Raw genomic sequence first — 12,137 nt, 5'->3', positions numbered from 1 at the left:
TTGCTTCTTTGTTCCTTAAAGTAATATTTCCTTGTATATAGCTTGTACTGTGTTTTGAAGGAGCGGGGACTTGTGGTGTCACATACAAATGCGCTCCTGCTACTGTGGTGTTGCAGGAAAGGTGGCATCGAGTGTCATAACCCAATGTACTGCTGGCGCTGTGATCGTGCTTGTCCGGAGACCTAAGGTGTTATGTTCTGATGCGTAGCTGGTGCTGTGTGTTTGCAGAAAATGATCCTCTGTGTGTTACATACTGAGTGCTTCTGAACTCTAGTCCCTGCAGGAGAGGCTGCTAACGGGGGTATATCCGGGTGGATCGCTGGTGATTTGTTCTTGTAAGACAATGCTCTTCGGGTGATATATTCTGATGCCCTGCTGGTACTGTGTTCCTGCCTGAAATGGTGCTTAGGGTGTTTTGTTCTGGTGTACTGCTGGCACTGTGGGTTTGCAGAAAAGTATGCCTTGGGTGTTACATTCGAATGTACTTCTGAAATTGTGTTCCATGCAGGCAAAGATGCTTAGGGTGGAATATTCTGAAGGGCGCTTGAAACGGTGTTCTTCCAGGATTGAAGGGTGGTAAATTCTGAGGCGGTGCTGGTACTGTGGTCTTTCAGTGAACAATGCTTTGGGTGGTACATCCCGATGGCGTGCTAATACTGTAGTTTTCAAGAAAGATGCCTAGGGTGGTACAGTCTGGTGGAGTGCTGGTACTGTGGTCTTTCAGGAGAGATGCCTAGGGTGGTACAGATTGATGGAGTGCTGGTACTGTGGTCTTTCAGGAAAGATGCCTAGGGTGGTACAGTCCGGTGGAGTGCTGGTACTGTGGTCTTTCAGGAAAGATGCCTAGGGTGGTACAGTCCGGTGGAGTGCTGGTACTGTGGTCTTTCAGGAAAGATGCCTAGGGTGGTACAGTCCGGTGGAGTGCTGGTACTGTGGTCTTTCAGGAAAGATGCCTAGGGTGGTACAGATTGATGGAGTGCTGGTACTGTGGTCTTTCAGGAAAGATGCCAAGGGTGGTACAGTCCGGTGGAGTGCTGGTACTGTGGTCTTTCAGGAAAGATGCCTAGGGTGGTACAGTCCGATGGAGTGCTGGTACTGTGGTCTTTCAGGAAAGATGCCTAGGGTGGTACAGTCCGGTGGAGTGCTGGTACTGTGGTCTTTCAGGAAAGATGCCTAGGGTGGTACAGTCCGATGGAGTGCTGGTACTGTGGTCTTTCAGGAAAGATGCCTAGGGTGGTACAGTCTGGTGGAGTGCTGGTACTGTGGTCTTTCAGGAAAGATGCCTAGGGTGGTACAGATTAATGGAGTGCTGGTACTGTGGTCTTTCAGGAAAGATGCCTAGGGTGGTACAGTCTGGTGGAGTGCTGGTACTGTGGTCTTTCAGGAGAGATGCCTAGGGTGGTACAGTCCAGTGGAGTGCTGGTACTGTGGTCTTTCAGGAAAGATGCATAGGGTGGTACAGTCTGATGGAGTGCTGGTACTGTGGTCTTTCAGGAAAGATGCCTAGGGTGGTACAGTTTGGTGGAGTGCTGGTAGGGGTCTTTCAGGAAAGATGCCTAGGGTGGTACAGATTAATGGAGTGCTGGTACTGTGGTCTTTCAGGAAAGATGCCTAGGGTGGTACAGATTGATGGAGTGCTGGTACTGTGGTCTTTCAGGAAAGATGCCTAGAGTGGTACAGTCTGGTGGAGTGCTAGTACTGTGGTCTTTCAGGAAAGATGCCTAGGGTGGTACAGTCCGGTGGAGTGCTGGTACTGTGGTCTTTCAGGAAAGATGCCTAGGGTGGTACAGTCTGATGGAGTGCTGGTACTGTGGTCTTTCAGGAAAGATGCCTAGGGTGGTACAGTCCGGTGGAGTGCTGGTACTGTGGTGTTTTAGGGAACAATGCTTAGGGTGGTACAGTCTGGTGGAGTGCTGGTACTGTGGTCTTTCAGGAAAGATGCCTAGGGTGGTACAGTCTGGTGGAGTGCTGGTACTGTGGTCTTTCAGGAGAGATGCCTAGGGTGGTACAGTCTGGTGGAGTGCTGGTACTGTGGTCTTTCAGGAAAGATGCCTAGGGTGGTACAGTCCAGTGGAGTGCTGGTACTGTGGTCTTTCAGGAAATATGCCTAGGGTGGTACAGATTGATGGAGTGCTGGTACTGTGGTCTTTCAGGAAAGATGCCTAGGGTGGTACAGATTGATGGAGTGCTGGTACTGTGGTCTTTCGGGAAAGATGCCTAGGGTGGTACAGTCTGATGGAGTGCTGGTACTGTGGTCTTTCAGGAAAGATGCCTAGGGTAGTACAGTTTGGTGGAGTGCTGGTAGGGGTCTTTCAGGAAAGATGCCTAGGGTGGTACAGATTAATGGAGTGCTGGTACTGTGGTCTTTCAGGAAAGATGCCTAGGGTGGTACAGATTGATGGAGTGCTGGTACTGTGGTCTTTCAGGAAAGATGCCTAGAGTGGTACAGTCTGGTGGAGTGCTAGTACTGTGGTCTTTCAGGAAAGATGCCTAGGGTGGTACAGATTGATGGAGTGCTGGTACTGTGGTCTTTCAGGAAAGATGCCTAGGGTGGTACAGTCAGGTGGAGTGCTGGTACTGTGGTCTTTCAGGAAAGATGCCTAGGGTGGTACAGTCTGATGGAGTGCTGGTACTGTGGTGTTTTAGGGAACAATGCTTAGGGTGGTACAGTCTGGTGGAGTGCTGGTACTGTGGTCTTTCAGGAAAGATGCCTAGGGTGGTACAGTCTGGTGGAGTGCTGGTACTGTGGTCTTTCAGGAGAGATGCCTAGGGTGGTACAGTCCAGTGGAGTGCTGGTACTGTGGTCTTTCAGGAAAGATGCCTAGGGTGGTACAGTCTGGTGGCGTGCTGGTACTGTGGTCTTTCAGGAGAGATGCCTAGGGTGGTACAGTCTGGTGGAGTGCTGGTACTGTGGTCTTTCAGGAAAGATGCCTAGGGTGGTACAGTCCGGTGGAGTGCTGGTACTGTGGTCTTTCAGGAAAGATGCCTAGGGTGGTACAGTCTGGTGGAGTGCTGGTACTGTCGTCTTTCAGGAGAGATGCCTAGGGTGGTACAGTCCAGTGGAGTGCTGGTACTGTGGTCTTTCAGGAAAGATGCCTAGGGTGGTACAGATTGATGGAGTGCTGGTACTGTGGTCTTTCAGGAAAGATGCCTAGGGTGGTACAGATTGATGGAGTGCTGGTACTGTGGTCTTTCAGGAAATATGCCTAGGGTGGTACAGTCTGGTGGAGTGCTGGTACTGTGGTCTTTCAGGAAAGATGCCTAGGGTGGTACAGTCTGATGGAGTGCTGGTACTGTGGTCTTTCAGGAAAGATGCCTAGGGTGGTACAGTCCGGTGGAGTGCTGGTACTGTGGTCTTTCAGGAAAGATGCCTACGGTGGTACAGTTTGGTATAGTGCTGGTAGGGGTCTTTCAGGAAAGATGCCTAGGGTGGTACAGATTAATGGAGTGCTGGTACTGTGGTCTTTCAGGAAAGATGCCTAGGGTGGTACAGATTGATGGAGTGCTGGTACTGTGGTCTTGCAGGAAAGATGCCTAGGGTGGTACAGTCTGGTGGAGTGCTGGTACTGTGGTCTTTCAGGAAAGATGCCTAGGGTGGTACAGATTGATGGAGTGCTGGTACTGTGGTCTTTCAGGAAAGATGCCTAGGGTGGTACAGTCTGGTGGAGTGCTGGTACTGTGGTCTTTCAGGAAAGCTGCCTATGGTGGTACAGATTAATGGAGTGCTGGTACTGTGGTCTTTCAGGAAAGATGCCTAGGGTGGTACAGTCCGGTGGAGTGCTGGTACTGTGGTCTTTCAGGAAAGATGCCTACGGTGGTACAGTTTGGTGGAGTGCTGGTAGGGGTCTTTCAGGAAAGATGCCTAGGGTGGTACAGATTAATGGAGTGCTGGTACTGTGGTCTTTCAGGAAAGATGCCTAGGGTGGTACAGATTGATGGAGTGCTGGTACTGTGGTCTTTCAGGAAAGATGCCTAGGGTGGTACAGTCCGGTGGAGTGCTGGTACGGTGGTGTTTTAGGGAACAATGCTTAGGGTGGTACAGTCCGGTGGAGTGCTGGTACTGTGGGCTTTCAGGAAAGATGCCTAGGGTGGTACAGTCCGGTGGAGTGCTGGTACTGTGGTCTTTCAGGAAAGATGCCTAGGGTGGTACAGTCCGGTGGAGTGCTGGTACTGTGGTCTTTCAGGAAAGATGCCTAGGGTGGTACAGTCCGGTGGAGTGCTGGTACTGTGGTCTTTCAGGAAAGATGCCTAGGGTGGTCCAGTCTGATGGAGTGCTGGTACGGTGGTGTTTTAGGGAACAATGCTTAGGGTGGTACAGTCTGATGGCTGCCTGAATTGTGTTCTTTCAGGAAAGGAGGATTATGGTGTTCTGTTCTGATGTACTGGATCCTTAAATGGTGCATTATTCTTGTAGCAAAGGATGGTTGGGTTGTTGCATTTTGATGTACTGATGAAACTGTGAAAGAATAGTTATTGTTTTATCGTTCGAAAGAGTTTTGGGACTGTGTTCCGTGCAGGAAAGGTTGTTTAGGGAGGTATATTTTGTGGACTGTGGGTAGTGCATTCTTGCATGAGAGGGTGCGTATAATGTTATGTGCTAATAGACTGATGGCACTCTACTCTTGTGGGAAATGATGCATAAGATGTTATATTCCGAAGTACTGTTGACACTGTGTTCCAAGCAGAAAAGGATGTGTACTGTGTTATATTCTGATTGGCAGATGGCAATGTGTCCTTGCAGGATAGGAGGCTTACAGTGTTGGTTGTGTTTTGCTCTTGAGCTGTGCATACGTTTGCAGATGTTGCTGGTGTGATTTTTTCTAGAGTTGTACATACGGGTGCTGGTGTGTTTTGCTCTAGAGCGGTGCGTGTGCTTCCAGATGATGCTGGTGTGTTTGCTCTAGAGCTGTACACGTGCTTCCAGATGATGCTGGTGTGTTTGCTCTAGAGCTGTACACGTGCTTGCAGATGTAGTGGGTGTGTTTGCTCTAAAGCTGTGGATACACTTGCAGATGTTGCTGGTGTGTTTTGCTCAAGAGCTGTGCATGTGCTTGCAGATAATGCTGGTGTGTTTGCTCTAGAGCTGTGCATGTGCTTGCAGATAATGCTGGTGTGTTTGCTCTAGAGCTGTACACATGCTTGCAGATGTTGCTGGTATGTTTTGCTCTAGAGCTGTACACGTGCTTGCAGATGTTGCTGGTGTGTTTTGCTCTAGAACTGTGCATGTGCTTCCAGATAGTGCTGGTGTGTTTGCTCTAGAGCTGTGCATGCGCTTGCAGATGTAGCTGGTGTGTTTTGCTCTAGAGCTGTGCATGCACTTGCAGATGTAGCTGGTGTGTTTTGCTCTAGAGCTGTGCATGTGCTTGCAGATATTGCTGGTGTGTTTTGCTCTAGAGCAGGGCATGCACTTGCAGATGATGCCGGTGACTTTGCTCTAGAGCTGTGCATGTGCTTGTAGAAGTAGCTGGTAGGTTTTGCTCTAGAGCTGTGCATGCGCTTGCAGATGATGCTGGTGTGTTTGCTCTAGAGCTGTGTATGCACTTGCAGATGACGCTGGTGTGTTTGCTCTAGAGCTGTGCATGTGTTTGTGGAAGTAGCTGGTGTGTTTGCTCTAGAGCTGTGCATATGCTTGTGGAAGTAGCTGGTAGCTGGTGTGTTATTCTCTAGAGCTGTGCATGCGCTTGCAGATGTAGCTGGTGTGTTTTGCTCTAGAGCTGTGCATGCGCTTGCAGATGTAGCTGGTGTGTTTTGCTCTAGAGCTGTGCATGCGCTTGCAGATGTAGCTGGTGTGTTTTGCTCTAGAGCTGTGCATGCGCTTGCTGATGTAGCTGGTGTGTTTTGCTCTAGAGCTGTGCATGTGCTTGCAGATGTAGCTGGTGTGTTTTGCTCTAGAGCTGTGCATGCGCTTGCAGATGTAGCTGGTGTGTTTTGCTCTAGAGCTGTGCATGCGCTTGCAGATGTAGCTGGTGTGTTTTGCTCTAGAGCTGTGCATGCGCTTGCTGATGTAGCTGGTGTGTTTTGCTCTAGAGCTGTGCATGTGCTTGCAGATGTAGCTGGTGTGTTTTGCTCTAGAGCTGTGCATGCGCTTGCAGATGTAGCTGGTGTGTTTTGCTCTAGAGCTGTGCATGCGCTTGCAGATGTAGCTGGTGTGTTTTGCTCTAGAGCTGTGCATGCGCTTGCAGATGTAGCTGGTGTGTTTTGCTCTAGAGCTGTGCATGCGCTTGCTGATGTAGCTGGTGTGTTTTGCTCTAGAGCTGTGCATGCGCTTGCAGATGTAGCTGGTGTGTTTTGCTCTAGAGCTGTGCATGCGCTTGCAGATGTAGCTGGTGTGTTTTGCTCTAGAGCTGTGCATGCGCTTGCAGATGTAGCTGGTGTGTTTTGCTCTAGAGCTGTGCATGCGCTTGCAGATGTAGCTGGTGTGTTTTGCTCTAGAGCTGTGCATGCGCTTGCAGATGTAGCTGGTGTGTTTTGCTCTAGAGCTGTGCATGTGCTTGCAGATGATGCTGGTGTGTTTGCTCTAGAGCTGTGTATGCACTTGCAGATGACGCTGGTGTGTTTGCTCTAGAGCTGTGCATGTGTTTGTGGAAGTAGCTGGTAGCTGGTGTGTTTGCTCTAGAGCTGTGCATATGCTTGTGGAAGTAGCTGGTAGCTGGTGTGTTATGCTCTAGAGCTGTGCATGCGCTTGCAGATGTAGCTGGTGTGTTTTGCTCTAGAGCTGTGCATGCGCTTGCAGATGTAGCTGGTGTGTTTTGATCTAGAGCTGTGCATGCGCTTGCAGATGATGCTGGTGTGTTTTGCACTAGAGCTGTGAATGCGCTTGCAGATGACGCTGGTGTGTTTTGCTCTAGAGCTGTGCATGCGCTTGCAGATGATGCTGGTGTGTTTTGCTCTGGAGCTGTGCATGTGCTTGCAGATGATGCTGGTGTGTTTGCTCTAGAGCTGTACACATGCTTGCAGATGATGCTGGTGTGTTTGCTCTAGAGCTGTGCATGCGCTTGCAGATGATGCTGGTGTGTTTGCTCTAGACCTGTGTATGCGCTTGTAGCTGGTATTTTGCTCTAGAGCTGTGCACATGCTTCGTAATGAAGCTGCTGTGTTTCACGTCGTTGGCACTGTGTACGTGCTTTGCACGCGATCAGGAGGCTCCCTGTGTTTATCTGATCAGGCACTGTTCACCTGTGCTGGTGCGACATGCATGATGGAAGGATGCTGAGGTGTTTGTTTACGCTGCTGCTGTGCTTGTGAAGGAAGACGGGCGAGTGTTTCTTTTCACTCCGGTTCTGTCAGCCCACTGAAGATGCCAGATGTTTATTTACTCTGTTGCTGTGCTTGTGAAGGAAGACAGGCGGGTGTTTCTTTTCACCCCGGTTCTGTAAGCCTACTGAAGGAGGATGCCGGGTGTTTATCTGCTCCAATGCTATGCAAGTTGTGCAGGAAGATGCCCGTGTGTTCATTGACTCTGGTATTCCGCTGCCGGTGGTGTGCCTCCTGTCAAATGGGATATTTGTGTTTCTTTGCTCCGTTGTTGTATTGGTGCCGGAGGCACGTGGTGGTGTGTCGGCCTTTCAGTTCTCGCCCTGAGAAGCTGGTGTGTTAATACTGTGCATCTGTGTGTGTGGGGTGGGGGAGGGAGAGAGTGGCGTGTGTGTGTATGTGAAAGAGAGTGGTGTGTGTGAGGGGGGAGTGGTGTGTGGGGGAGTGGTGTGTGTGCGCGCGCGTGTGAGAGAGTGGTGTATGAGTGGTGTGTGTGTGTTTGTGTTCCGGCACCCTCCGCGTGCCCACAGATGCTGTGTTTTGCAGTGTTCGCTCTGGTGCCGAGCGCTCCTCGAACAAGGACATGCGCTTAGATATGTAATCTGCTAATGTCCGCGTGCTGTTCACAGATGCCGGTGCGGTTATCTCCTGAGCTGCTGTGCAGGGGGTGCCAAGGAGGAAGCCGCTGTGTCTGTGGTGCTTGCCCTGTAATACTGTGGGTCTAGCTGGGTACGGATCTCGGATGCTTCGTGCTGGGCATGTGCTGTCGGTGTGATGGGTCTGATGGAGGTGGCTGCTGTGTTTATGTGCGCTGCTGCTCCGGGTGATGCTGTGGTACCCAGGGTAGTGTGTCCCGTGCAGGAGGATGCCGGAGAATCCTTCCTTGCGCTATAGGTTCCTGTATTATGCGAGTAGGGGCTAGGTATTGTAGGGCGGGTAGTGCTGTATGTTCTGCCATACACGGAGAGGTAATGGGTGCTGTAGGAAGGGGTGCGCTATATGAAGTGTTATAGGGATGCTGTGCAGGGGCGGTTATCTGCAACGGTAAGGGGGTAGGGGGTGTTACAATCAAGGGATGCTGTGATCCGTTATAAAGAGAAGATTGCCGGCTGAGATGTACGCGGTTGTTATAAGAAGGCAGAGGCGCATCTTTCATTCACTCACCTCTCCCGTGCAGGGACTTCTCCGGGCGAGGGTCACAAGCCTGTCGGCCCAGGGGGGGTTCCGCTGCTCTCCCCCATGGCAGGCTCTGGGGGACGGGTCAGGCTGCCCGGCTCTCCTGCCCCCGTCCCCCGGTGGGTGCAGGTGGTTCCCGGGGCCAGAGCCCGGTGTCCAGGAGCGGGGATGGGGCGGGGAGAGGCCTGGAAGCAGAGCCCGCTGCAGCCCTCCCCGGTGCGGCTGGTGATGCCCTCGATCCCGGTCCTCCGCTCTCCGCGGCCGCTGCCTCCCGTGCCCGCTGCTCGGCTCTCCGAAGAGAGGCGCCGATTAACAATAAAGCAGGAAAAAAATGAGCAGCGCCGCCGAGCTACGGAGAGCGGCGGCGGCCAGAACTAGCGGCTCCGCGAAGGGCTCTGTGCCTCCCCTCACAGCCCCCGCAAGAGGCAGCTGGGATCACTGTCAACACCCCCTCCCGCGCCGCTGTCAGCAGACGCCCCTCCCGCTCCCTGCCCAGCGAGGCTCCCAGGCTCTATCACAGGCGAGCGGGAGCCCCTGCCATCCAGACACTGTCAGCGGACCCCCCTGCTGACATGATCTACTGCTGCCCCCTCCCATTCACACATTACCGCCCATTCATACACTCCACAGACCCCCCTGCTGACACATGATCTACTGCTGCCCCCTCCCATTCATACACTCCACAGACCCCTATTGGTGACGATCTACTGCTGCCCTTCCCATTGCCATATTATATAATGCTGCCCCCTCCCATTCACATACTACCGCCCATTTATACACTCTACAGAACCACACCTGCTGACACATGATGTACTGCTGCCCCACCCATTCATACTCTCTACAGACTCCCTTCTGCTGACACATGATCTACTGCTGCCCCCTCCCATTCACACATTACCACCCATTCAAAATACCCTACAGACCCCTTCCTGCTGACATGATCTACTGCCGCCCCCTCCCATTCACACATTACCACCCATTCATACACTCCACAGACCCCCTCCTTCTAACACATGATCTACTGCCGCCCCCTCCCATTCACACATTACCGCCCATTCAAAATACCCTACAGACCCCTTCCTGCTGACATGATCTACTGCCGCCCCCTCCCTTCACACATTACCACCCATTCATACACTCCACAGACCCCCTCCTGCTAACACATGATCTACTGCCGCCCCCTCCCATGCACACATTACCACCCATTCATACACTCCACAGACCCCCTCCTGCTAACACATGATCTACTGCCGCCCTCCCATTCACTCATTACCACCCACTCATACACTCCACAGACCCCCTCCCGCTAACACATGATCTACTGCTGCCCCCTCCCATGCACACATTACCGCCCATTCAAAATACCCTACAGACCCCTTCCTGCTGACATGATCTACTGCTGCCCCCTCCCATTCACACCTTACCACCCATTCATACACTCCACAGACCCCCTCCTGCTAACACATGATCTACTCTCGCCCCCTCCCATTCACACCTTACCACCCATTCATACACTCCACAGACCCCCTCCTGCTAACACATGATCTACTGCCGCCCCCTCCCATTCACACCTTACCACCCATTCATACACTCCACAGACCCCCTCCTGCTAACACATGATCTACTGCCGCCCCCTCCCATTCACTCATTACCACCCACTCATACACTCCACAGACCCCCTCCCGCTAACACATGATCTACTGCTGCCCCCTCCCATGCACACATTACCGCCCATTCAAAATACCCTACAGACCCCTTCCTGCTGACATGATCTACTGCTGCCCCCTCCCATTCACACACTCCACAGACCCCTCCTGCTGACACACATGATCTACTGCCGCCCCTCCCATTCACACATTACCACCCATTCATACCCTACAGGCTCCTCCTGCTGACATGATCTACTGCTGCCCCCTCCCATTCACACACTCCACAGACCCCCTCTTGCTGACACATGATCTACTGCTGCCCCTCCCATGCATACACTGTACAGACCCCTATTGGTGACGATCTACTGCTGCCCCCTCCCATTGCCATATTATATAATGCTGCCCCCTCCCATTCACATACTACCACCCATTCATACACTCTACAGAACCACACCTGCTGACACATGATGTACTGCTGCCCCCACCCATTCATACACTCTACAGACTCCCTTCTACTGACACATGATCCACTGCTGCCCCCATTCATACACTCCACAGACCCCCTACTGCTGACACATTATCTACTGCTGCTTCATCCCATTCACACAGCCCATTCCTATACTCTACAGACCCCCCTCCTGCTGACACATCATCTCCTGCTTTCACCTACCATTCACACATTACTGCCAGTTGATACACTCCACAGACCCCCTACTGCTGACACATTATCTACTGCTGCCCCATCCCATTCACACAGCCCATTCCTATACTCTACAGACCCCCCTCCTGCTGACACATCATCTCCTGCTTTCACCTACCATTCACACATTACTGCCAGTTGCTACACTCCACAGACCCCCTACTGCTGACACATTATCTACTGCTGCCCCATCCCATTCACACAGCCCATTCCTATACTCTACAGACCCCCCTCCTGCTGACACATCATCTCCTGCTTTCACCTACCATTCACACATTACTGCCAGTTGCTACACTCCACAGACCCCCTACTGCTGACACATTATCTACTGCTGCCCCATCCCATTCACACAGCCCATTCCTATACTCTACAGACCCCCCTCCTGCTGACACATCATCTCCTGCTTTCACCTACCATTCACACATTACTGCCAGTTGCTACACTCCACAGACCCCCTACTGCTGACACATTATCTACTGCTGCCCCATCCCATTCACACAGCCCATTCCTACACTCTACAGACCCTTTCCTGATGACACATAATCTACTGCTGCTTCCTCCTATCCACACATTACCACCCATTTATATACTCTACAGATCCCCTCCTGCTGACATATTATCTACTGCTGCCCCTCCCATTCACACACTTTCTACAGACCCCTCCCAGGTGCTGCTTCTTCGTAATAGCAGAGGAGTGTCGCCCCACTCATCAGAGTCAGTCACAGAACAAGCATTTGCAATGCAATAGGTTTCGCAATTACGCAAGTTTGAGCTATTGGCATTCTAAACGACAATGCCTTTTTTGTTTTGCTTATTAAAACATAAATAAAAGGCATTGTCATTTACAATGCCAACAGCTTAAACTCGCGTAACTGCGAGACCTATTGCATTGCAAATGCTTGTTTTAAATACTGCCATCTGGGAAACACTGTAAACAGGATTCTTACTGAGAGGCAAACTTTACTGTTAGATGGACAGGCTACCCAACAGCTCACTTCAAATCGTCACAAAACAGACTACCAGACTGCTAAGAATGTTGGTTACTACCAGCGACTTAACTCAAGCAAGTCAAATGCGGAGATCGCAACTGAGAAGTAGAATTTAGTCTACTGGATTTGATGCAGGGGAAAGGAACTCCCTCATTTCTCTCTGGTGGGATAAGAAGGCTGTACGCACCTGCACCATGATGTACGCCTCCGAGGCAGGCCTCTCACAAGTATTGCCCAAGTGCGGCAAAACTATAACAAGAGCAGCTCCAACTCACGTGACGTATGATTTCAGAACTAACGTTCCAGTTTAGAAATGTGCAAGTAGCATTTACGTGAACACAAAAAAGTAACGTAAGAAAGAGCACGCTA

At 51.4% G+C, this 12,137-nt stretch overlaps 1 protein-coding gene across 1 annotated transcript in view; it reads right to left on the bottom strand.

Annotated features, from left to right (window-relative positions):
* Positions 1 to 8,886, bottom strand: part of B4GALT2 (beta-1,4-galactosyltransferase 2) — an 897,966-nt gene extending 889,080 nt beyond the window's left edge. Inside the window, exon 1 of the mRNA XM_085602769.1 lies at positions 8,419 to 8,886. The gene's annotated coding sequence lies outside the window, so the exon portion shown is untranslated. The remainder of the gene's footprint in view (positions 1 to 8,418) is intronic.
* Between the last annotated feature and the right edge of the window lie 3,251 nt (positions 8,887 to 12,137).

This window comes from Triturus cristatus, chromosome 4_2, assembly GCF_964204655.1.
Source record: "Triturus cristatus chromosome 4_2, aTriCri1.1, whole genome shotgun sequence".
NCBI lineage: Eukaryota > Metazoa > Chordata > Amphibia > Caudata > Salamandridae > Triturus > Triturus cristatus.
The sequence above is the reverse complement of the archived record's forward strand: the minus strand, read 5'-3'. Positions and strand labels throughout refer to the sequence as shown.